General features: G+C 50.5%; 1 pseudogene; it reads left to right on the plus strand.

Moving 5' to 3' along the window:
- The first annotated feature begins 1,216 nt into the window (after positions 1 to 1,216).
- Positions 1,217 to 12,023, plus strand: LOC130858042 (nucleoside diphosphate kinase B-like; annotated as a pseudogene).
- The last annotated feature ends 13,313 nt before the right edge of the window (positions 12,024 to 25,336 follow it).

Consider the following 25,336-nt stretch of genomic DNA (forward strand, 5'->3'; position numbering starts at 1 on the left):
GGTGGAAGCAACCCAAATGTCCATCAGCAGATGAATGGATAAACAAAATATGATATGTAGTACAACGGGATATTATTTAACCTTAAAAAGGAACAAAATTCCGACACATGCTACAACATTATGAACCTGGAAAACAATATGCTAAGTGAAATAAGCCAGATGCAAAAGGACAAATACTGTATGATTCCACTTACATGAGGTACCTAAACTAGGTGAATTCATAGAGACAGAAAGTAGAACAGAGGCTACTATGAGTTGGTGGGAAGGCAGAAAAGGGAAGTTTCTGCTGGGGATGATTAAAAAGCTCTAAAGATGGATATTCGTGATGGTTGCACAACATTGTGAATGTACCTAATGCCACAGAATTGTACACTTAAAAACAGGTGATGTGGCAAATTTAGTGTTATGTATATTTCACCACATTTTAAAAGGCCACATATATCTACCCTCCATTATCTGCCAAAGAACAGTTAAGGATCAGGCATTTGCAAGGGACTCTCTGACACTAAGTGCAGGGACTCTCTGACACTCTGTGGGCCATTGGGACTGGTAGTAGAGACTATCCTTGTTCTTAATGACACTAACAGCCAAGCCCTAGCTTAAGCAATTACCATGAATGACTTTATTTAATTCACACAGCCTTCTCAAGTAACTATTGTACAAATTTGACCAGTAGAACTGAGGCTCAAAGAGGACGAGTAGCTTGCTCAAGATTACATGGGGATGGACTCAGGATTCCAGTGTGAATGTCTGATTCAGAGGCTAGGTTCTTAATCATGCTACTTTTTGAAAGGGACTTGGGAAATGCCTAAGAGCAAGATAAAACACACACACACACACACACACACCCCCTCAAGCTTCCTTGTTATGGTTCACTGTTTACTGCTCGACCAGATGGGTGCTCCCAGTGGCCAGGCCCCCCATCTAACCCCGTCTGTGCCCAGTGCCCAGTAAGGAGCTGGCCTGGAGCTGATGCTCTGGGCTTTCTCACTGGAGGCATGGGTGAGGGGAGAGCGCTGGAGAAACCCGACAGAAGAGTTCAACCTTGAGGAGCTCTTGTTCAATTCTCCTTATTTCCCTATAATTAGAACAAATTCCCTGTTAGCTCAGTTTCCATTCCTGAAGGTGGAAGGAATTCAGGAAAACTTCTCCCAAGATGCCAAGCCCCATTCTCAGTCTGACTGTCTAGACGTATGACCCGCAGGCTGCCCCCAGCATGATCTCGGAGAACTGGTGGCGGCTGCAACGGCAGCTGGCGCACATTACCTCTGGGGCTGGCAAGGCCTCCGTTCTGGGCCCAGGAGTCCTTACCCTGAGAACAGCAGCCCGGGCTGTATGGCGGAGGCCCACACCTTGCCGACAGTCCACAGTGCAGGTGAGGGCTGGCTGCTGCTGCGTTGCACAGTGTTGGGGGCACCCTTCACATAGAGGCAAAGCAAATGGGCTTCCCTGGAGATGCGCAGCATGGTCTCCAGTGTGTGAACCTGCTGCCCTCAGAGCTGGCCTGCCCGGACCCCTCTGCCCTGGGACCCAGACCCCCTGCTGCCAGCAAAGCATGTTACTTGGACTTAACCTCTCTCACCTCTAACCGAGCAACACAGAGTAGGAGAAGGAGTACAGGACAGACCTGGGTTCAACCTAAAGTAGTCACATTTTAGTAGTTCTGAGACCCTGGAAAAGTTATTTCATCTATTGGTGTTTCAGCCTTCACATTTATAAATTGGGGATAGTAAAACCTACCTTCAGGGTTCTTAGGAGGATTAAATGAGATCATATTTATAAAGTGCTTAGAACAGTGGCTGGCACATAGTTCGTTTCATATAAGTGTTTGTTGAATGAATACAAATTTATCTCAGTATTCCAAGCATCTTGCCTTGGAACTTGGGAGATGGTTTAAAAAAAAAATGATTCTGGAGATAAATGAATCTGAGTCCTCACCTCACCACAAACATGTGTGTAACTTTGGTAAGTGCTCTGCCCTCTCTAAGCCTCACTTTTCAGTTTGTACAATGGGGGCGCATGACATGTTATCCTGACGGTCTCTTTGGGCTTGAACATGCTAGCACCCAAAAGCTTGAGGCACAGGACCCTGTCATCCATCCTCAATTGGCTCTAGTCTTGGCCTACTTTATCCTCAGCTATCCTCTGATCTTTGGAGGATCCAGGCTTTCTGAACTGCAGAACTCCACCCCTTGGAAGCGCCAGGTCCAGGGATTGTCAGCATGGATTATTTTGGGGAAACACGACAGCCAGCAGAATGTCCCCAGAGAGGGCGCTTATCCTGTCTGGCCATGGAGGGGGTGAGCTGGACATTCCAATCAGCCAAGTGGCCTCAGGGGAGCATTAGAGACAAGGCCAGTGGGAAGCTGGTGTTGGAGATCTCTTAATCCTGGGGAATTTAGAGTCGCCGCAAAGTGGACTCCTAAATGAGTAGGGATTTGCTGCTTCTCCCAGCCTCAACAGATTGCTTCTGCACAGGGAGAGGTTTTAAATAGCAAAGGTGACTTGGCTTGATTTGGCCAAGCTCACAGCTGGACACATTCCTCCTTTGGTTCCCAGGGTTCAAAAATAGTCTGGTGGGGCCTTGGAGGTGCCCTGGGAGAAAGGAGATGTGGTCTTCTCAGATGTCCCTGAGCGGGGACATAGCTGTGCCAAATAAACATGGAGGGGGTGTCCTGAACTATCATGGGGCATTTGATGGCTTAGTGGGTCTTGGAGTTGTCTTGCATGGTCCTCCAAGATGGAGACATTGAGTCCTATGGAAGAAAAAAGACCTGCCCAAGGTCCCCCTTGAGCAAAAGGGCTCATGGCAGAGCCAAGGGTATTACCTGGGCCTCCCGACCTTGAAGTTGGCTGACTCCTACTCCTTAGATACACAGTTTCTGCACCAGCTACAACCAGCACAAACCAATACAATGTTTTATTCAGTGCATATTTAGCAAGACTTTGCCATGTGCAGGTCCTGGGCAAGGCACAGGGACAGGTGGGGCTGGGGTGGGACAGAGATGAACCAGGCTCCACCCTTGTCCTCCAGCTGTTAAGGCAGGGACTTTAGCAGCCTGAGAATGGATGCTTTAGGAAGGAGGAGCTGAGCCAGGGGAGCACATCTGGCTGGAAGGAGGAAGGGGCCGGGAGCTGGAAAGCTGCTCCTGTTCTCTGTTCTCTCATTTTCACTGGTCTTCTCTCCCCTGTTAGTCCGAGAGAGGGATTAAGGCTCGGCCGCTCCCTCTGGCTAGTCTGCTAAATCAGACTCTTTTCTCCCAAAGCCCAGAACGACTCCCCTGGAGTCTCTCTTCCAGTGGTCGTCTGTTTGTCCCAGCCTGGCTCCGGCCGGCCTGAGGTGAATCACCTCTCACCTGGCACGTTCCTGGGCTCCTGGGCTCCAGCCCACACTTGTCTCACGTGCCCTGCTCATTGCTGCTTGAGTGGCCTTCCTGCAGCAAAACGATCTTTAGGAACTGAGCTTTGTGGGAGCCTGACGTTGCCTCCAGTTCTCTCCAGGGCTGTCCTGGGACAGGTGCAGCCGGAGAGGTTCTGGCAGCCCCAGAGGTCAGAGTCAGGACCAGTGGGAGAAGTGCAGGGGCAGGTTTCAGCTCCGAGGGAGGAAGCACGGTCTGTTAGCCAGAGGCTCTGGTGTTCTAAGAGGGGTGCGGCTCTGACGGCGGGGAGGAACAGAGCGAGGAGGGGAAAATGGTTTCTACCGCCTTGGGAGGTGCATGAGCAGGGGCTTGAGACCTCTTTCCTGGCTCTGATGTTGTAGAGGGTGTTTAAGCAGCAAATACAGGCACCACATTCCAGACCAGGACCTAGGGTTGTGAGCACTCCAGTGCACTGGAGTTCTGTGTCTGCATCCCTTCTTGGGAGGGGAGCAATTTGAGAGCATTAGTGGTTGCAAATAAGCATGTGGATGTGATTCATCTCAGCTTCCTTAGCCTCTAGCACAGAGCCCAATGCTTGCTAGGGTCAGAAGTGCTTGCTGAGTGAATGAATGATTTGTGAGTGCTGAGATCCCAGAATTACTCCAGGACCGGCCCAGCCTCTCCAGCTGAGGGATGGTGGGGACTTGGGTGTGGAGCAAAGGCTCCCCTCTGGCTGCCAGTCTCTGAGAGCTCCCCCACTTCAAAGGACTTATAGATAAGAAGGGCTTTCTGGGCTAAGTGAGATCCGGCCCTCCCCCAGCCTCCCCTCCCCGCAGCCCCACACCAAATGTGCACATGAAAATCTAGCTTTCTTATCTGCCTGGGCTCAGATTTGGCACCCTGGGGCTTGAAAGGCTGACAGAGCAACTGATGGTACATCTAGATGTCCTTAAAGACCTCCAGCTGTGGACCATGGGACATTGCTCCTTCTGAGGTGCCAGCCCCAACTTCCACCTGCATGAAGGTGTGAGGCCCTGCTTGGGTAGGAATGGAAGAGGCTGCACTAGGAAGGCAGAGGATCCTGGTGAGAGTGATGGACCTGGCTGGAAGGATCCCAGAAGAGGAAAGAATGCTAGAGGACAAAGAAATCGGAGGATGAAAGCCTCCAATTGGAGGGGGAATTCCCTACATTAGACAGAGTCCTTAATTCACATTTGAAGAGTGGATGATTGGACAGCTGGAAGGATGGCTGGCTGAAGTGGATGGTGGTCCATTCAAAGATTTGTTGGATGCTTCCTTAGACTCCGTGCAATGAATCAGACCCAGCCTTTGTCCCCAAGGAGCTCACAATGCAAAGACGATGACACCATAGTTGTAATTCAACTTGGAGATGGGCCTTGAAAAGTGGAGGGGGTTGTGGCTACAGGCTGAAGACAAGATTGAGCAGAATTCTCAGCGAGTTTCAGGCGTCACTCCCCTGGGATTTGAGATGCTCGGAACACGTCACGAACCACTTTGAGATGAAATTCAAAATAAGCAATATCTTGGTTGAAGTTTGTACCTTGTTAAGGTGGATTTCACTGTGGTTAAGATATAGTGGGCATAAAGTTCATGAAAAGCTTATGGAAAAAAATTAAAAATTGAGAAAACTGTATCTCTTCATGTAGTTTGTGTGTGAATTGAAAACTTGAAGGGAAGATTACTCTCTCTACAGGCTTTAATTTAATACAATTCAGATGAGGATTATGACACACACTTTTCAGATAAGAACACTTGGGTTCAGGGAGGCTAAGTAGCTCATTCAAGGTCACACAACCCAAGTGGCAGAGCTGGGATGCAGTGCTGTATCTCTGACTTGAAAACCAGCTGATCTTTCTTATTTCACTGGATCTTAAGCTTTCCCTCAGCAGAAAGGCCCCTGGTACAAGTCCTGGGACTCCAGAGCCTACGGAAACAAGATGGAAAGTCTTAGTTCTGCGCAAAGCCCTGGAAGCAGGGGAACGGGGACAGCTCAGTGGAGAAGTGGTTATTGTTCAGTGTGACTGAGGAGAGCCTTTGCTCAAGAGAGAAGAGGGAGATGGGTGAGGGAGGGAGCGCAGGCTCCTTTACAGGGGACTTTGAACACCAGACCTGGAGCTGCCCTTATATAGAGCTGATGCCCAGGAGCTATCTGTTGGAGATCTTTATAAACCACAAAATGCAAAAGAGGCTTGGTATGGTAGGGGAAATAATAAGGTTTGAGTTGCTTGAATTCAATTTCTGCTGCTCTTTTGAACAGAATTTATGAAAGGACGTCAGCTATTAGTAACATTTATTAGCTACTTACTTTGTGCCAGGCCTGGTTCTAAGAAAACTACATAAATTAACTCATTTATCCTCACCATACCTCTGTGAGGTGGGTATGGCTACGAACCCATTTTACATATGAGCATCTAGAGGCAGTGGTTGTGCACCCTGGACAAGTGACCCATCCTCTAGGTCCCAAATTACACACTTATAGCATAGAGAATTGAGCAGAATGAGATACTTCCTGTGAACATGGCCACGCACAATCGGTATGCAAGAAACATTTGATGAATCGTAGTCTGACAAGTGTTTTCTGACTCCAGGCTCTTTGATCCCTTTGCCACTCCATCCCCCATCCCAAGGGTCTAGCATGTAGTAGGTGAGCATTCAATGTCCCAGAAGTGGTTGATGAAATCTTTGTGAATTCCAGGCTCTGCCTTGGACCAGCTGCTTCCCTGCACTCCACCCATGGAAGGGGTGGGTATGTTTTCTTGAGGTGGAAATTCCCCCCACAGACACAGTTTCCCTGACTCACAGGCCTGATCTCAAAGGAGAGAATCTGTAGGCGGCCTCAGGGGAGAGGTGGTGGGGATCCCCTGACGAGGTGAGGTTGTTTCCTTTTCTGCTGGTGTCAGCCCTTGGGCAGGGTGGATCCCGACTCTCTGGGTGGTACATCCAAGACTGTGTCGGCTTGTCTGAGAGCCAAGGGCAGATGGGAGCGTGTGTGCCTCCCGCTGCCGGGTGTATGTGTGGCAGCCCGTGTTTGTCTTAGTGTGAAACAATCAATCTTCATGCCCGTTGCCTTCAAAAAGTGGATTATCTGCTCCTTCGGAAACAAAATCACTCAACTAAGGAAACGAGCGCTCGGCAGTGTCAGGCTGGAAATTCTGACTGTGGGTGTCAGACGGTGGGTGTCCTGCCCTTGCTCTTTGCAGGGAGGTCTCGCTGCCTGCCTAGGGTTGCTGCAGAACTGATGACAGGGCCCTTGGGACGACATCTGCTCTTGCACGGGCCCTGGAGGGAGGAAAGTGGGAGAAGCTAATGTGAAAGGTAAGACTCTGAAGCAGACAGGCTAGAGAGAGAGGTGCAGTGGGCAGCAGGACAAGCCTGCAGGGTTCCCTCCAGCTTCTGTCCCTCCAGTGGCTCCAGTGCAGTGGGAGGCAGGTGACCTCCGATGTCATGTGCACCTGGGGCTTGTTGCAAGACCTGGGGATTTGCCTGGAGTCCAGTCAGTGCAGAGCTGACCAGGGAGGGTCCCCATTGCACTTGGAGCAGGGAGGTGGATGGAGTTATTTTTAGAGTCTGCCTGTGGGCTGAGATCACAACACCTGGAGTCAGCCAGCCAGGCTTGCCCCTCCCCCGAGGCTGCAGGAGGATGCATTCTAGGCCACCTTGGCTTTCTCAGGAAAGCCCAGCTCACAGTGACCTGTCAGACCTGCCGCACCCTCCCCCCAGCCCTCCTTGGAACCTTCCAGCTGGAGTCTGTTTGCACAGCTGGGGTGGGGGTAGAGGATGGGTGGGGAGGGGCTGCCCTCTGGGTCCTGAGGCTCTGGCCAAATATCCTTAGGCCACTTGGAAGTAGCCCAGAAGGATGAAAAGGGGCCTGCAGACCCGGGAATAGGACGGGGAGTCCTGGGCTGCTACATTCCTGCTGCCTGATCTCTAGCGAGTCCCAGGGCCTCTACGAGACTTCATTTCCTTATCTGTAAAATGGAGAGAATAAAGTACACAGCAGTCTTTTGGGAGAACTAAAACTGATCACACACGTGGGTAACAAGCCTGACACATAGTGGGGGCTAAAAATGCTAGTTTCCTTCCATTTCTTCTCTATCCTTCCCTCCTGTTTTCTCACTCTGCAGAGTCATTCGTTATTATTCTCCTATGTCCTCACTGAGTGCCACTGGCAGCAGGCACTGTGGATGCCACGGTGAGTGAGGCCAACCTTAGCTGTTGAACAAATTACAGCATCAAGGCAGGGACAGACCGACAAGAGCAATGCCACAGAGCAAGTAGAAATAGGGCTGCCTTTTCAGAAGAGGTGTTGCCTGGACAGATCCTAAAGTCTCCTCAGACTTTCCTGAGTGGTCAGATGCCTTCCTGCTTCTCTTCATCCTTTAAGCACTGCCTCCTCCATAAAGCCATCCAGGCTTTCACCTGATCTCCCACAAGGCATTGTACTAAGCACTTTACCACCCAATGCTTAGAACAATGCCATGAGATGGGTAATGTTATTGCCTCAGTTTATAGATAAATCACTGGGACTAGGAGAAGTCAGGTACAATGGCAAGATGTTGTCTGAATTCAGCCCTGAGTCCAGGGTCCAAGCTCTTTCCACAAAGCTAATTTGTCTCTTCCTCAGGCCTTCCTTCCACCCTGGGCTCCCTCAAGGCCTCTCAGAGCAGTTATCACTGGCTTCTAATGATTTGTTGACTGAGCTCTTGTCCTCACAGTCTAGAAACCCTTCAGGAGCTGGACCATATCTGATGCTGTCTGTGACCAGGGGCCCAGCATCTGTCTGGCACAGAGCAGGCATCAGTGCGCATTGGTTGAGTTGGAACCAGGTCAGAAGCGCATCATGACTGCCTCCCCGTTTCCATCAGGCAGAGTCCGTGATTGGAACAGTCACTCTCCTCTCTGCATGCCACCCGGCAGCCTGACCCCACGCTGCTGGCCCTTCCTCCCTCCTTTCTTCCTGTCCCCAGGTGCTGTGGGGCCGGCAGGATGTAACAGGACAGGATGTGTGGTGGCCACACATGTCCAGCCAAGCAGGCTGACCCAGGAGGCGAGGCCGAGAGCTCCTGACACACGCTGCGGTGCGGGTGAAGGCCGGGGGTGGGAGACACGCCTGACAAGAAGTCACACCTCATCAGCCCAGTAAACCTCAGCAAGGCCTTGCTAAGGAGCTTGAGGAATTGAGGGTTAGGACAAAGGGCTCCGAGAATCAGCCCCCAGAGCAGGAAGCAGCTCTGGCCGACTCCTCAGACGCAGGTCCCTCTGTTGTTGGAGTCCCAGCGGCTGCTCCTCTTGCCCACCAGACCCCAGCTATGCCTGGCCCATTTGCTTGGGTCCCAGCAGGCGCCGAGGCCGAGGGGAAACTGGGAAGGCCCTCACCTGGGGGGAGTGCCTGACAGGTTGTCAGGCGGCCGACTTTTGGATGGGAACTTGGGCAGATCAGACAGCAGCTGAGATCCCAGGGGGAGCTGGCCCTGGTGATGGATGCTCTGAGCCTCTCCCGTCCGCCTCTGCTCTGTCTCCCTTGCCGCCCCCCCCCCCCCCCCCGACTCCCATCCCGCCTTCTTGTGCTCTCCTTGGTCACTGGCCAGCCGTGCTGGGGGTGGAAGAGCCAGCAGTTCCACCAGGCAGGGGCTGCAGGGAGGCTGGAGCCATCAGTTCATGAATCAACCCAGCTCTGGCTCTCCTGTCAGTGGGAGACAACACAGCGGCATCCGGAGTATGTGCCCCTGGGCCACGGTACACGCAGGGCAGAAAGAGGCCTCTGGGACCAGACGGAGCTGGCCTCACACCCTGGCACCACCAATCACCAGCTCTGTGACCTCAGGCAAGCCACTTGACTTCTCCAGGCCTCAGGGTCCTCCTCCGTAAAACAGGGCTACTAGAACCTGCCTTGCCTAACTCACAGCTTGTTGAGAAGATCAAATGAGAGAAAGCCTTTCCAAATTGCTACCAACGGACATTCCCATTATTGCTAAGTACACAGTGGGCTGGTGGCAGAATTCAGCTGGCCCCCACCACTCTGCCTCCCAGACTTTTGTTCTCAGCCTGTACGAGCCTAGGTTTCAGCCTGGTCTACAGGCAGAAGACTAGACCTGATGACCTCGAGAGTTGAGCCCCTCTGGGTCTGCCTGATTCAGTTCCAGGGGTTGAGAGCACGTAGGAATTGGTCCATTGCTGTGTTTGTTGAACTGATTAAATGACTGATTCGTGCACGCGGCTGATGAAATTGTGCCTTCCCGTGTAGAGACTCGTTGTGAAGGGTGTGTTTTGGGGAGGAAGCAGGTAGAAGCTTCAGCCCTGGAGGGACTTGCAACTCTTTGGGGAGGCGGGGCACACATTTACGAGCTATTAGCTAAAAATACAGGGCAGAGCATCCAAGATACCAGGTCTGGTCTGTTAATAACGGCAACCCCAGTGCCTAAAGCACACCATCAGCAGTCAATAAATCCGTGTCAAATGAGGGAATAAAGAACAACGGGCACAGAAAATCTCTGTATGTTATCCCAAGCCACATGGCACATCCATGCTCCTGGGAGATTTGGTGAAAACTTGTTCCGAACCTCAGACTGGTCGGCTGTTCCACAGTTGTTTGTCACGCTTCTCTGCCCCTGCTCACCAGAGGGCAACCTCCTCCACATTGCGTCCAACCACTAGACCCACACACAACATTTTGCCCTTCTCCCTTTTCTACAAGAATGTAACCGTCCTGGGAATTTTGCCACCACTTTACTGAAGATTTGAGGGTGTCACAAGGGAGGGACTGCTGGTTTTGCCAACTTTTTTTTTTTTTTTGGCACACGGGCTTAGTTGCTCCGCGGCATGTGGGATCTTTCTGGAGCTAGGATCGAACCCGTGACCTCTGCATTGGCAGGCGGATTCTTAACCACTGCGCCACCTAGGAAGCCCCCTTGCCAACGTTTACGAGTTGCCCTGTAGTACTCCCTACCTTCCAAACTCTGAGCTCCTGACCTGTGGTCCCCTCCCCAGGCTTCTGGGAACTGTAGATCAGGGGTTATCCCCATCTGCTTCCTGCCCCAACCCACAGCTTTTCTTGCAAGAGGGAGGGCTGCCAGTCTGCTTCCCCAGTCCCAGAAATTCCAAAGAATACAATATTCTCTTTTTTCCCCTTCTACGTGAATCTCCCAGGCCCTGTGAGTCCCCAGAGGACCACGAGGCGGGTTCGCACTCAGGACAGAGAAGGCCTTTCTAACACTGAGCGCTGTCTAGGCTGCCGAGCTCCCTGCCGTGGGAGGTGAGCCAGCGCAGGGAGGCTGCAGCAGCTGCCCTGGGGTGCAGATGTAAGTTCTCAGGTATTTAGTCAACTTGGGGGTTGCAAAAGATACAGCTGAGAAGCAGGAGATCTGGGTTTATGGCCCCAGCTCTCTTACTGACTTTCAGTGTGGGCCTGCTCAGATCTGCCTCCATCTGTGTGCCTCAGTTTCCCCATTTGCACAATGCATGGGGAGCAGAGAATGGGGACTGGGTACTCTCTTAGGGTCCTTGCAGCTCTGAGACACTATGATTTCCTGGTATCTCAAGAGTGGAAGGTGATATGTTTTTTCTGCAACAGGAACTGAGTGTCAAGTTTGTGGGAAATTGAGAGTGACTACATTTTCTTGTCGCTCTGGCTCCGGGCCCAGTTGGGGCTCTGTCTGGTTGCCGCAGAAGGGGAAGGGGCGCCCAAGACCCTCCTCTGGTCTGTGGAGAAGGTGAAGCCGGCCCTTGGTGTCCTGCATGGAGTGGGCCCAGCCAGGCTGCTGGCCTCCGCAGCCTGTGCAGGCAGAGGACGGCAGCAGCACAGAGCGTGGTGGCCTCTGTACGGGGTGCATCTCTCTGCATCTCTGTGCTGCTGGGGTCAGGAAGGAGAGCTCTGCTCTTGGCATGGGACTGGGATCATGGAGGCTGCTGCTGTCTGTCTTCCTCTTGCAAGGCAGCCTCCATGGGAGGATATGGGAAAGCATGGCTCTCTCTGACTCTCATTGAGATTGGTCCAAATATTCCAAAAATTTTCCTATCTAAGTTCTCCAAAGATCTTTTTAACTGTTAGTAACATTAAAAAAAAAATCAGCTCCCACATGCCAGGTTCTGTGCTAGGCACTGAGGTATAGCAGCTAATAAGAAAGACATGGCCTTCGGCTCTGGCCCCGCAGTGCACCCACCACCCGCCTCTGCCAGCTTCTGGGACCCCAGCCAACTTGGAGCACACCTTCACTGCCATCAAGCCAGAGCACAGGGAGCTTAGTCAGGTGAGGCGAGATCATCAAGTGCTTTGAGCAGAAGGGATTCTGCCTTGTGGCCAGAATTTCCTTCAGGCCTCTGAGGAACATCTAAAGCAGCATAACATTGGTCTGAAAGACCACCCACTTTTCCCAGAGCTGGAGAAATGCATGAACTCAGGGCTGGTTGTGGCCCCGGTCTGAAGGGGCTAAATGCAATAAAGACAGGGCGAGTGATGCCTGGGGAAACCAATCCAGTGGAATCCAAGTTGAGCACAGTACAAGGGGACTTCTGCATTCAAGCTGGAAGGAACATCACTCATAGCAGTGATTCAGTAAAAAGTGCTGAAAAAGAAATCAGCCTGTGGTTTAAGACTGAAGAATTGGTGACTACAAGTCTTGTGCTTTTGACTGGGTCTATGAATAACAGAGAAGCAAAACAGCGGTCTCCTTCAGCACCACTTGATGTGTCCCTGGGCACCGGTCTGCATTCTGCAGACTTGGAAACAGAAGAATTAATCTTTCCTTCTTAAAATACTTGCCAATAAAGGTGTTGGAAACTGGGAGAAAGAAAAGAAAGATAGGTGAAAGGAACGAAAGAAAAAGAAAGAAAGAAAAGAAAGAAAGAAAGAAAGAAAGAAAGAGGGGAAGGAAGGAAGGAAGGAAGGAAAGAAAGAAAGAAAGAAAGAAAGAAAGAAAGAAAGAAAGAAAGAAAGAAAGAAAAGAAAAGAAAGAAAAAGAAAGAAGGGAAGAGAAGAAGGAAGGAAGAAGGAAGGAAGGAAAGAGAAAAAGAAGGAAGGAGCGGAGGGAGGGAGAGAAGGAGGAAGGACGGTCCCCTGTCTCACCTGGGGAGAAAGAGACAAGTATTATGGTACAAGGCAGTCATTCTCTGACAGGAGCCCACTAAGGGCTATGGGAGCATGGTGGGACTGAGGTGGCTGGTACCCAGATGTGGTATGGCCAGACAAAAATTCTGAAGTCTAAGCAAGAATTTGCTAGACTAAGGGAATGTAAGGAGGAAACTGGACTGTTCCAGGGAGAAGGAGCAATGCCTGCAGAAGCCTATTGTAGGGAAAGAGCAAGGTTCATTCTGAGCCCTGCAGGTTCTTGCATGTGAATGACTCATGAAGGGCAAGGGGTAGGAGTTGGGGAGAGGGGTGTAGGGCATGCGAAGGAACAGAAGCTGGAAAGAAAGGACCAGGATCAGACAGGGGCTGGAGCCATGAACATGGAGGAGGCTGAACATTATCCTGGAGGCAGTGGGAGCCAGTGAGGGCTTTTAGCCAGAACGACATGGTTGCATATGTAATTAGAGATGTCAGCAATGCTGTGAAAGACGGACAGGAGGGAGAGGAGCCTGGAGACGAGTTGGGAGACGTGTTCAGTGAACCAGATTCGGGATGATGATGGATGGGCTGTGGTAGTAGAAATAGGACTGGAGATAAATGGATAGATTTGTGAGACTGAGGAGCCAGAATCAACAGGACCTTGGTTCCCATGAACTCAGAATTCTGAATCATTTTGTCTTCCAAATCCACTGTATCTTTTAAGCAGTTCCAGTATCACATCCATAATAAAGGAACTAATATGGAATTCTATGGGCTTTATTTGCGAAACTTTGGAAATGGGTCTTAGCCACCTACCACCTATCATGACATAATAGGAAATCAGAACTTTGGACCACCAGGAGCTGAATGACTTTGCCTCACTTCGTCAATATAATCATAGTCTAAAGCAGAGAAACCTGATGTTTTAGTTACCTGAGTGGCAGCTGGTCACCACGATCTGGTTTCTCTTGTGTCTGCCATCACCCTGCACATGGTTGTCTACACTACAGTCAGAAAGATCTTCTAAAATGAAGATTAAATCTTGCCTTTAAATTCCATGGTAGTGCTAGTGTTCCTCTCTCCTCTCTCAACACCCTCTCCCTCAGTGGTCCTTGTCCACCTCCAAGGATACCACCTAAAGGCTATTTATTCTCAAGTACATCTCATGGTCAGAACGCTATTCTGATTTACAGACTTCAAGTCCTACTGGACAACCCGAACTTGGTCTTCCATCAGACTCCCATCTCCCAACCCCCACCTCTCCTAATCCTTCCCAGTGTTGTAAATGCTTCCACCAGCCGCGTGGCAATCATCCCTGGTCATCATCTTTCCTTTCTCTGACCCTCACACTCAAATCATTCTGATTTACCTGCTTCTTTCCAACTCTGCTGCCAAGGCCCCCACCCCTGAATCTAACCCCTCATGTTCTCTTGCTGGGATCCCTTCAGGAACTTTCTATCTGGAATTCCTGCTACCATCTTGCTTCCAAGTCATTCTTCATATAGCAACCACAGCGACCTTTTAAGACATAAAATGGATCATGTTATCCTCCACCCCTCTGCTTAAAATCAAGTAGCACGTCCCACTTTTCTTAAAATACCATCCAAACTTGACAGGGCCCAGTATGATCTGGCCCCTGCCTACCTGTGTTGAATTTGTAGCACGTCAAAGTTAGCTATGCTGGAACTACAATTCCCCGCATTCCCTTTGCTACGTATCCCAGGTGTGTAAGGGGCACCAGAGAGGGTTTGCGGGAGATTTGGAAGGAGGAAGCAGAACAGCAGTAAAAAAATATGTTCTTTTACACTCAAAGTGCAGGGTCCCAGGCGATGACTGGTGCAGCCGCCCATGTGGTGTGGGGCAGGGCCGGCCTCCCGTTCCTCCATCTCCTGCCACACCGTCCTTTGACTTCTTCCTCTTGGGCCCACAGGAGTGTTCAGCTCTGTGATGAAGGGCCACGCTTCTCCTGCAGGCCACTGGCAAATCCCAAGGAGGAGTTTTGGAGGCCTGAGACCTTTAGGATTCTATCTTCACTTCTTTCCTCTTCGACTGTCTGCCGCGGTGACTTCAGGCCCCAGCATCAGACACAAAGACGACAGGCTCAGATAGACGGTTACACCACCTGTCACAACTGCAGAAGGTCAGCTCCCTGTAATGAACCCCTTGTTCTTACTCCTGGCAGTCCTGTTTCTGGGACTGCACCCTGACCCATGTGCTGCCTCTCCCGGATCAGCCTGGGTGACCCCGCCTCCTGCTCAGCGCAGGCCAGCATTCCTGGCCTGCAGTTTATTTTCTGTTTTCTTCAACATGTGATGCGCCTCCCACTTCTGAGCCTTTATGCACATGCCCTTCTTGCCTCACGTGGGTGCTCTGCTTCACCCTCTCTGCCTGGCCGACCCCTGCTCTTCCCGCGGATCTCAGGCCTGTTACATGTTCTCATGACACGAAGTACCTCTTTTTTTTTAAGAGCCCTTAACGGTTTGTGGGAGGTTTTGTGCATGTATTCATGGTGTGACCATTTCTATTATGTCTGTCTCCCCAGCAGACCATGACCTTCATGTAGTCAGGGGCCACACCTGATCGCTTCACCTCGTGTAGCCCTGCCTAGCGGAGCGTGTGCTCCATAGTAGTTGTTTGTGGTGATTTATTTAATAACTGAATGAAACAAAGAATGAGCAGACAATGGGAGGAAAAGGAAGGAAGAAGGAAAAAGATAAAGGATGAAAGAAAGTGAGAAAGAGAGAGAGAGGAAGGAAGGAAGGATGAAAGGAAGAAAGGAAGGAAGGAAGCAAAGAAGGGAGGGAGGGAGGACAGAAGGAAAGAAAGAGAAGGGAATAAAATGAGGTCTTATTTGTTGCGCAATTTTCAGCTAAGTACCGCTTCCCCAGGAGGCTGGCTTAAAGGCCCCTCTGGCTTCTCCGCTACCATATCCCTCCTCACACGGGATCCTGAGTGTCTCCTACTTTCTCCTCCCCTCCACCAGACTGTAAGCTCTTTGGGGTAGGGGGCTGGACTCATGAGAAGCCCGAGATTCTCAACCTGGCATTCCTTCCAGATCTTTTACCATAAAGCCCCACTCACACCCGGGCTCAGCTCTTCCTCTCCCCAAAGTCTTCACTGTTCCGGAGCAGTCATGGTCCCCTGGCCTCCAAGCCTTTGCATATGCAGCTCCTCGCTTGGGCTGGCCTCTCCTTCTCCATTGAGCAACATCTAGATGCTCTTTCCACCAGCCTTGCAGAGCAGGCTCCACCTGGCCAGCGAGAGAACGGGCCCCCAGGCTGGTGAAGGCTCACTCAGGCTGCAGGACTGACTAATTTTTTCCAAGGGTTTTCTTCCTCCCAAATGCTTCCCCAGTGATTGAAAGGTTTGCCTGAAGTAACAAAGGTCACAGGACCAAAAAACCCACCAAAACCGAAGGGAGGGCTCAGGTCCATCCTGGACGTTGTTTCCTGGGTTCTGGGGACCACAACTGCCTCTGCTGCCAACACGCTCAGCTCTGCCCCTGCTGGGGGATCCTACAGCACACCTTGCCCTCCACCTCCTCCCAACTCAGTGCCCTTCCCCACCCCCACACAGGCCCCAGAGTTAGCTTGAGATCAGTAGCGTGGCTGCCCGGGGTCCAGAGTCCCAGTCCTTACACTTCATTCCTTCCTTCATTCATCCACTCACTCACACGTATTCCTTTTGGGCTTGGCACTTGGGGTACAAAACTAACAGTCTCTGACTAGGTGAGAAGCATGTAAACAGTCACAGCCTCCTATGACAGATGGGATCACAGGGGGCCAAAGAAGAGAAGACACAGGGTGGGGTGGGGGACAAGGGAGACTTTTCTAAGGAAGTGACACCTAGCGGACATCTGAAGGATTATAGGATTTGGCCAGGCAGAGGGGCAGGTGTTCCAGACAGAGAGAACAGTAAGTCAGGCCCTTGAGCAGAAGTGAGGGCGGAGAGGCTGACTGGGACCACATCACTGTGCCCACATCACAGTGACAAACTTGAACTTTTCCCAGGGGGCAACGGAGACCCACCTATAGGTCTTTGTCTTTCCAACTGTGAAACGGAACAAACCACCCTGCACTTGATTCCGCTGTGGAGGGTGGCCTTCTAGTGCCTCCTCTGCTCTTAGCTCACTGTGGGGCCTGGGCCTGTCCTTCCCTCCCCGTATCCCAACCTCCTCCGCACCCCGGCCTCTTCATCTAGAAAATGAGGCACTGGGACTAAAGGCTCTGCCAGCTCTGAGATACTCCTATGCTAGGATATTCTCTTTCATTAGTTAACTAAACAATTAAATAACATTTACGGAGCACAAATTTGATGCCAGGCCGAGTCTGATTTCGTGAGACGATGGGGATCCCCAGGAGCTGACAGCGTCCTGCATGGGCTCCCAGTGTGCTGGGGAGGCAGGTACACAGCGCTGCACACACAGCACCAAGCAGAATAAGTTCAGAGCTTGGGAGCAGAGTGGGAGCAAGCGATTCACTCTCCCCCAGGGATCGGGGGTGGCTTCAGAGAGGAGGTGGCAGATGATCTGGGCCTTCAAGGTTGCACTGGGGAACCAAGATAGGGCCTGCTTTGTTCAGGGAGAATGAGTCACTTGGGGGGGAGGGGGGGCAGGAAATGAGGCCTGGAGACGGGTAGCCAGCAGGCCCCTGGAGGCCCTGAATGCTGGGCTCAGAGGGAGCTCCACCCCCTGCAGGGCGAGGGGAGCCCCGAGGAGCCCTGAGGAGCGGGGCGAGCTCATCCGTATTGTCCGGAGCTGACTTTGCTTCAGTGACTGGAGTCAAGTTCATGTTGTGCAAATGGGAAAGGCAGGGTCATTTCGGAGCCCCAGCTATTGGCCAGGCTGTGAGCCAGGTGACTGAAATACACAATTCCCTGTTTTAACCCTGAGGAGAGCTCTCTAAGATAGAAATGCTAATTCGGCTCTCACGGGAGGAAACTGAGGCTCAGAGCGGAAGCACCCTGTGTGAGGTCACACAGTGAGAAGGTGGGGGAGCGCCTGACCCCAGAGCTCTGCCCTTCCCCTGGCTGCCCCTGACTGCTTGGTACCAGCCCTGGGCTCCGACTGTGACTTTCTTCCAGACCCAGTGCCTGTGTGCAAGGCTCTGTCCGAGATGCTTCCTGCTAGCCTCTGGGATGGAGGGGTGTGGAGGGGCGTGGGTGTTGGAGGGGATGGGAAGGAAGTGCCCCCCATCTATCCTGTCACTGCACACCCTCCAAGAATGGGCACAGGCTCCCCCCTGCCCTGGGTGGGAATAAACTCTTGAACTTTCCACAGAGATAAAAAGTGCTATCTCTTCCCAGGCCTGAGTGTCGGCAGATGGGGCCTCTCCGGCCAACCTCCGGCTGCCTCTACTCGCAGCTGTGAGGAAAAGCTGTCTGAAGATGGTGGGAGGGGGGCCCCTCAGGTTCTGCCCTCCCCTGGAGATGCCCCATCACTTGCTTTCTTAGGGTCCATTCAGCACAGCCCCTGACCTGTGGGAACTAGAGTGAGTGTGCAAGACCCAAGGGAGCTGTGGGGTCACATCCCAGCTCTGCTACTCCCCTAAAATGGGGTTGTGAGCAGACTACTTCCTTGTGCCTCAGCTTCTTCATCTGTAAATGGGGATGATAGCCCTTCCCAGGGGCCAAGTGAAACTGGTACCTGGAACACAGCAAGCTCTTTGCAAACAGATGATCATTACAAAGCAGAGATAAAAGGGAGACAGACTGCCTGGGTTCAAATGCGAGGATGACACTGGTTACTTCAGGCAAAGCACCCAGGACAGTGCCTGGCACAGTGACAGGTGCTATGTAAGTATCGGTTATTTATTATTAGTGTTTCTCTCTACTCCACCCTCTGATCGCTGATCTTCCTGGGTCCACCCTGCTCTGGGAGGTGCCGGTGTCTCTCACTCCCCTTTTCTCCCCCTGGCAAACGTCTCTCACACACCCTCGGACTCTGTCTCAGGGGGAGGGAGGCTCTGCGATCCCTTTCCAGCATGCGTGGAGGGACTGAGGCTGATCGGGACATGTGCCTTGTGGTCCAGCTTGGAGTGAGTAGGCTACATCACTCCATCTCCCACAGTGCCTGCCCAGTGCCGGAGAACAGACCATCCTTTTCCTGATCCCACAGACCATATGTCACTGTGGTAATTCACACACTCAGGATCCCAGGAAGCCAGGATGGAAAGGGGCCCCAGAGGGTATCCTGCCTGTTCCGCATCCCTGCCCCTTGCCCCTGATCTCCCAATAGAAGGCACCAGACCTCCAGTATAATCTCGGGGTAGCAAGACTAATCCAGTCTCCCCTGGTGCTGGGACTAATGCCCAAGGACCACTAGGTCCGGGTCTCCCAGGCCTGGGTGAGCCTGCGTGTCCCTTGGCCGTCACAGCTGGGCAGACCGGCTCTGAGCCTTTGCTATTTGAGGGCTGTTTTGATAACCTCTTACCATTCCTCCCCCTCCTGCAAAGCCCCACCTGATCACCCCACACCCTGGGCCTCCTCTTATCTCCTTGCTCTAAGCTCCCCATCCATTACTGTGCAGGAGTTTTATCTGAGTCTCCACGGAATGAGATTGATTTCTATGAATAATTGGAATAGCTGGCTGCTGACCCAGTGTTGCTGCCACCAGGGTGGCTGGGGCTTCAAAGCTCACATCCAGCTCTTCCCCTCTCTCCATTCCCAGGGCTGTTATCTGGTCCAGGCCACCCTGACCTTTGGCTTGGATCATGGTTACAGCTTTCTGACTGCTCTCTCTGCCTGGCTTACTCCTTCCCTCCCACCCCCGTCCTCCACTCCCACCCATCCTCTCTAGAGCAGCCAGATCCCTCTGTAAAAGCTCAAATGCTTCCCTTGGCTTGTCATTTAGGGCCTTTCTGATCCAATCCCAATTTAACTTTTTGGCCTTATGGTAATGATTCACCCTCATTTTCCCTAAGCACCATCAAAGAAGGTCTTCTCCCAAGCTGCTCCCTCTGGGAGTGTTCATTTATTCATTCATCAATCACTGCTGAGCACCTACCTTATCTAGGCCTTCCACAGGCATTAAGGATGCAGACAGGAATAAGGCACAGACCTGTCCTTAGAGAGCTCGTGGGCTAGTGGGAGAGGCAGATGCATAAACAGATAATCTGTGGTGGAGTGAAATAGGTGAGGTGTCTAGGGAAGCACAGGGTTGGAAGGGGTGGAGGAGTGGAGCTGTGAGAGCCTAGAGAGTCCGGACCCAGCCTGGAGTTAGCAGGGAAGGCTTCCTGGAGGAGGAGGCATTGACTGGGCTCTTGAAGCATGAGAAAACTGGCCAGATAGACAAAGGAAATTTTCCTGTTAAACAAAGCTGACCTTTTGAACCAGACCAATTCAAATACTGCACCTTCTAAGAATTCTTCCTTAATTGGCAAGACCCACTGTGTCCTCCATCCAGGGCTGGCTTCATGAGTGTGCAGCTCATGGAGTGCCTTAGAAGAGCCAACACTTAGAAGAGCCCCACATCTGGTTTAATCTTCTGCTGTTGCTGTCTGAAATTATTCAGAATTTCGATAATTCGCATTTTCACTAGACCGCTCCAAATTACATACTGGTCCTGCCTGCCTTAGTTCTTGTCACTTTCAACCTTGTATTATGTTTGTTACCCGCCCCCCCCCCCCCACCAAATGCCTTATCCTTTCCCTGGGGAGCATCTACAATTCTGGGTGGGACTGACTCATCCCTGTTCTCAGGGTTCAGCAAAGAGCTAGGTACCAAAGAGCCTCTGTGAAGATTTTGGTGAATGCAGTGAGATCCCACTGAAACACAGCTGTTTCATTGGGGCCAGGAAGGTATCCCATGGGAGGGGGCGTAGTCCAGCTTGCACACGCTCCAGGAATTCAGATACAGGAGAGACGGCTGTGGCTGGAGGACGCAAGAAGTGCTCCCCGGAGGACCCACCACTGCTCTCCGGTCAAACGTCCCTTCTCAGCCGTCCCCGAGGTCTAGTCTCAGTTCTTGCCGCACTGATCCCCTCCCTGCTCTGGGCCTCTCCCTGGGCCTCTGGGCGTAGCAGAGAGAAGCTGGGAGGTAGGATGACAGCATCTTAATTTCCCTGCTAATTACAAGTGCTGGGAAGAGAGGTGCTAAATGCCAGATAATTACCCAGGAGGAGACACGTGCCAGACTCCTGGCTGCTCTCAGCCCCAGGAATTTCACTTTAATGGTTTTCTTTTCTTCTTTCTTTAAAAAAAAAAAGAAAAGATAAAAAGAGTTAAGTCCTGGCTTTCTCTCTCCTTAGGCTTAGGAGTTAAAGAAAACAGTCCCTTTTTTAAAGCCCTGTCTTTATCAGGGACCTAGATCCAGACCCTCTGCATTGGATCTGAGGAGAAGGTCTGAGGATCACAAGGATGTTTGTACTTGAATTAGCCTGTGGGTGTGGAATGGGGTGGGTGGAAGGAGGAACCCCAGCCTTCTCCTCCTTGCTTGCCACCTGGAGACACATACCACCACCACCACCACGGCTCCACTTTTGAGAGTGGGAAACCTGAGCTGCAGTCTTGTTCAGGGTTGCAGGCATGAGGAGGCAGGGAGGGGTCCCCTGTGGCCCCCTGCTTGGGCTCCGCCACTCATCCAGAGGGCAGGGGGCGGGGGTGGGGGGGGTTGTGCAGTGTCACCCAGTAGCTTGGCCTCACTCCCGTGCCCTGATGCCTGCCAGCTTCAGGCGTAGCTTGAAAGGCTCGCAACAGGAAACTCTTAAGCTGATGAGCATTCTTGTGGTCCTGGATGGATACAGCGACGCTCTGTTTCCTAAAGCTGTTGTGATTTCCATAATAACATTTTCATCTTCTTAAATAAACTTGGACCCCAGCCCGAAGAATGTGGCTGGCTTTGCCTGGAGGATTCAGGACCTGAGATGGTGGAGGAACACTCCCTGCAAAGGTGGGAAGGGGATGGGAAAGCCACAGCTCCCTCAGCCGAAGGGCTGAGACTCAGAGGGGCCGGTGGAGTCCAGCTGAGCAGAACCTCCTGAAGACTCCTAATGCAGCCTGGGCTGAGCCGGGGCCCCTCCATCCTCCAAGGTGTATTCCTTTTATGACACAGGGAGGCAGCCTAGGGCAGTGGTCAAGAATGTGGACTCCAGGTTTTGATGATACGACCACTATATACTACTTGTGCGGTCTTGGGTAAGTCACTTAACCTCTCTGTGCCTCCGTTTCCTCATCTGAAAGAAAGGGATAATAAATGTACGTAACTTACAGGTACATTGTGAGGATTAAATAAGATAATATATGTCAAGTGCCCCAAAGAGTACCTGGTGCAAAGCATGTGCTCAACACATCTTTCAAAGAAATCCGTGCAAATGACTGTGTCTCATAGGTAGTCTTATAATTCTAAATTTCTCTGGCTCTGGAAACAGGGAATAATAAAATCTTGGTATTTTTGAGTCACTGAGTTTAAAAAGTCTTAAGATCATGTAATAATGGAATCAAATAATAATTAGCAATGTGAAGTCTTAGATTACAGAGTACTGGACTAGGAAACAAAATAATATTTCACATCTTAAGGTCTTCAAGGTCAGCCCAGCACTAGCCATCCAGTGTCTGCTCCCACATCCCCATGACCGTGCGTTCACTACCTCCAAAGTTTGCCCCCTGGGAAGTTAATACTGAATACAGATCTGCCTAGTTTGTCAGCCCCTGTTGGTCCTAATTCTCTCTGGGCCACCAGAGCACATCTGCTTCTGCCCTCCAGGAGAGCCCTGAGAGACAGGGAGAGATGGAGACATCAGGTTTACCCAATGCCTACTCTTCTCCAAGTTGCTTTCTTTTAGAACAGGCTCTCCATCGAGTCACTGGTAGGCTGCCTTGGTCTGACCAAGCTCTGCCACCTAAGGTCCCAGAGTGAACATGAGGTGAACTTGACCATGGCAGGGCTCAGAAGGACTTCTGTCACCCTCCATTATCTTTTTTTTTTTTTTGGTAAATATTTCTTTCTTCCTGCTTTATTGAGATATAATTTTTTTCCAGCTTTTAAAACATTTAATATTGTTTTTCAGACAATATATTCATTTATTTCCTCCAACACTTTATTAAGAAAAATTTATAACTTAAAAATTGAAAGGATTATATAGTGAACACTTATACATCACCTACTAGATGCACAAATGTTAATATTTTGCTAGATTTGCTCTATCAGGCATCTGTCCACTCATTCATGCTTCTATCCATCCCTTAAGACAACTTGTTGTGTGTCTAAAGTTTATTAATGATACATATTCTTCCAAGCTATTTTAAAAATCTACTTCCATCATTCTATTATTTTATGTCCCTTTTCAAAAAATGGAAGTATAGTTGATTTATAACATTATATTAGTTTCAGGTGTACAACAGTGATTCAATATTTTTATAGATTGTACTCCATGAGATATAATTGACATATAGCACTGTATAAGTTTAAGGTGTACAACATAATGATTTGACTTATATATACATCATGAAACGATTACCTCAAGGTTAACATTCATCATTTCATAGATACAACATTAATGAAATAAATTAAAAATATCCTTTCCTTGTGTTGAGAACTCAGATTTACTGTCTTAACTTTCATTTATAACATACAGCAGTGTGTTATCTTTACCATGTTGTGCATTACATCTCTAGTACTTATTTATCATATGACTGGAATTTTATAACTTTTGACTGCCTTCATCTAATTCCCCCTCCCCCAACCCCCCCAACACTTCTGGTAGCCACAAATCTGATCTCTTTTTCTACGAGTCGGTTTGTTTGTTTTTGAGGTAGAACTGACCTACAAAATTATGTTAGTTTCTGGTGCAAAACATAGTGATTCGATATTTCTATACATTTCAAAATGACCCTTCATCGTCTTTTGACTTGGGCCAGGATCATGAGCTTTCTGTCAGGTGAGCTTCTCTGGAGCTCAACTCTTAGAGCCCAGTTCAGTGAATAATTACAGGAGTGAGCATGTGTGTGTGTGGGTGTGTGCACGTGGGTGCCTTTGTGGGTGCAAACGTATAGAAGGTGGGGAAGGGAGCTTTGAGGCTGGATGGATCTCAGAAGCTGAGAACATGAAGACTAAAGAGGGAAACGAAAGAAAGCGAGATGACGAAAAGTCCTTCCAATGGGACACTGACCCAGCCCTCACCAGAAGCAGCGCCTACTCAACTGGTGGCACGTGCTGCAGGCTGGACAGGCCCCTGTCTTACACACCTTCCAACCAGACCGTTATTGTTTCAAAATTTCCCCACACCAAGTAGTCTGCTGGCGGGAGGCCCTTTAGTCCCTGATGTTAGTGTGACTTCGAATTGAGGGTATTTCCCCAAATATAGCTGGCAGGGTGTCTTGCTGGGGGTTGGGAATGAATATGACTTTCTGGATGTGTCCCACACAAAGAGACCTGAACAAGCAGCAATTGGGATCTAGATCTAGCCAGTGCTCTGCTCATAAGACACAAACCTTGGCAAGCGGCTTCATCCAACCAGAGGAAACGGCATCTTTTTCTAACACACACACAGGTGTCCTAAGATCTAGCAGCAAGCAAAGGGGTGGTGGAGAGGTAATGAAATAATGAAAAATGTCGACCCAGGGGTAAAGGAACTGGGAAGGGGGACCGATTTATTTTCCTGTGAGAGACACAGGACTGATTCAAATTCCTTTCCTTGTTGAGCTACAGTCTAATCAAGAAACAGGCAAACAGACCATGATGAGAGGCCGTGGGAGGCTGGAGGAGGGTGGGGATGGAGGCTCCTGCTCTGGGTCCTGGAGATAAACAAGGGTACGCAGGTACACAGGTACACAGAGAGGCTGCAGGGGAGGCCTAGGCAGCGTGCAGATGTTGGAGAATGGGGAATGTGACACTGTGATTTACAAGAAATCTTCATCTGCTCTTCTTGGCTCACAGCTCTCCAAATCCTTGGGATTTTCTGAGGGATAAGAGCAATCTTTGGTCATAATGTATGGTTTCTTTTTTTTTTTTTTTCATAATGTATGGTTTCTTATCCTCAGTTCCTGAAACCAAACATTTTGGAGCCATCAAGGTGAAATGGGTGTCCTGTTATTCAAGATGTCTTGTTCCACAGTAACTGGGTTTCTGCTAATAAGACAATTTTCAGAAAGTACCTAAGGGTGGCGGCTGGTGGCCAGGGGAAGAAACCATGTGATTATAGGGTTGGAACTTTCAGTCCCCACCCCGATTTCTGGGGAGGGGAGGGGGCTGGAGGTTGACTCTATCTCCAGTGGCCAGTGCTTTAATCAATCTTGCCTAATGAAGCTTCCATAAAGACCCAAAAGGACTGGGTTCCTAGAGCTCCCTGGTTGGTGAACCAGAACATTTCCATGCATCCCTGTGCTGGCTCCCAAACTCCACGCAGGCAGAGAAGCTGCTTTGTTCCAGACCTTGCCCTACGTATCTCTTCATATGGCCATTGATTCACATCCTTTAATATCCTTTGTAATAAACTGGTACTCTAGTGAGTAAACAGGTCTCCTGCTACCATTCTAGCAAGTTAATTGAACTCGAGGAATGAGGTGTGGGAAGCTCTGCTTTATAGCCGGATGGTTGAAGCACAGGAGAAAAGCTGGGCTTGCGATTAGCCTCTGAAGTGGAGGGCAGTCCTGTGGGACTGAGCCCTTACCCTGTGGAATCTGCTGCTATCTCCAGGCAGGTATTGTCAGAACTGAGTATGATTGTAGGACACCCAGCTGGTGTTGGCAAATTGCTTGGTGCTCTGGGAAGCCACCTGCCCCCCAGCCCCATGTTGGAATTGGGTGTTAGAATCATTTCAGGAGTGATTTCTAGCACCCAACATAGGGGTTAGCATGAAGAAGGCCTTCAACACATATTGGATGAATGAATAAGTGATTGAAGGTACCTGGGTGATAGTGAGGAGACTGGAGGGAGGTAAAGCTAGGGAGGTAGGCAGAGCCTGGATCTGGAGGCCCCT

Source organism: Hippopotamus amphibius, chromosome 1 (genome assembly GCF_030028045.1).
Source record: "Hippopotamus amphibius kiboko isolate mHipAmp2 chromosome 1, mHipAmp2.hap2, whole genome shotgun sequence".
Classification (NCBI taxonomy): domain Eukaryota; kingdom Metazoa; phylum Chordata; class Mammalia; order Artiodactyla; family Hippopotamidae; genus Hippopotamus; species Hippopotamus amphibius.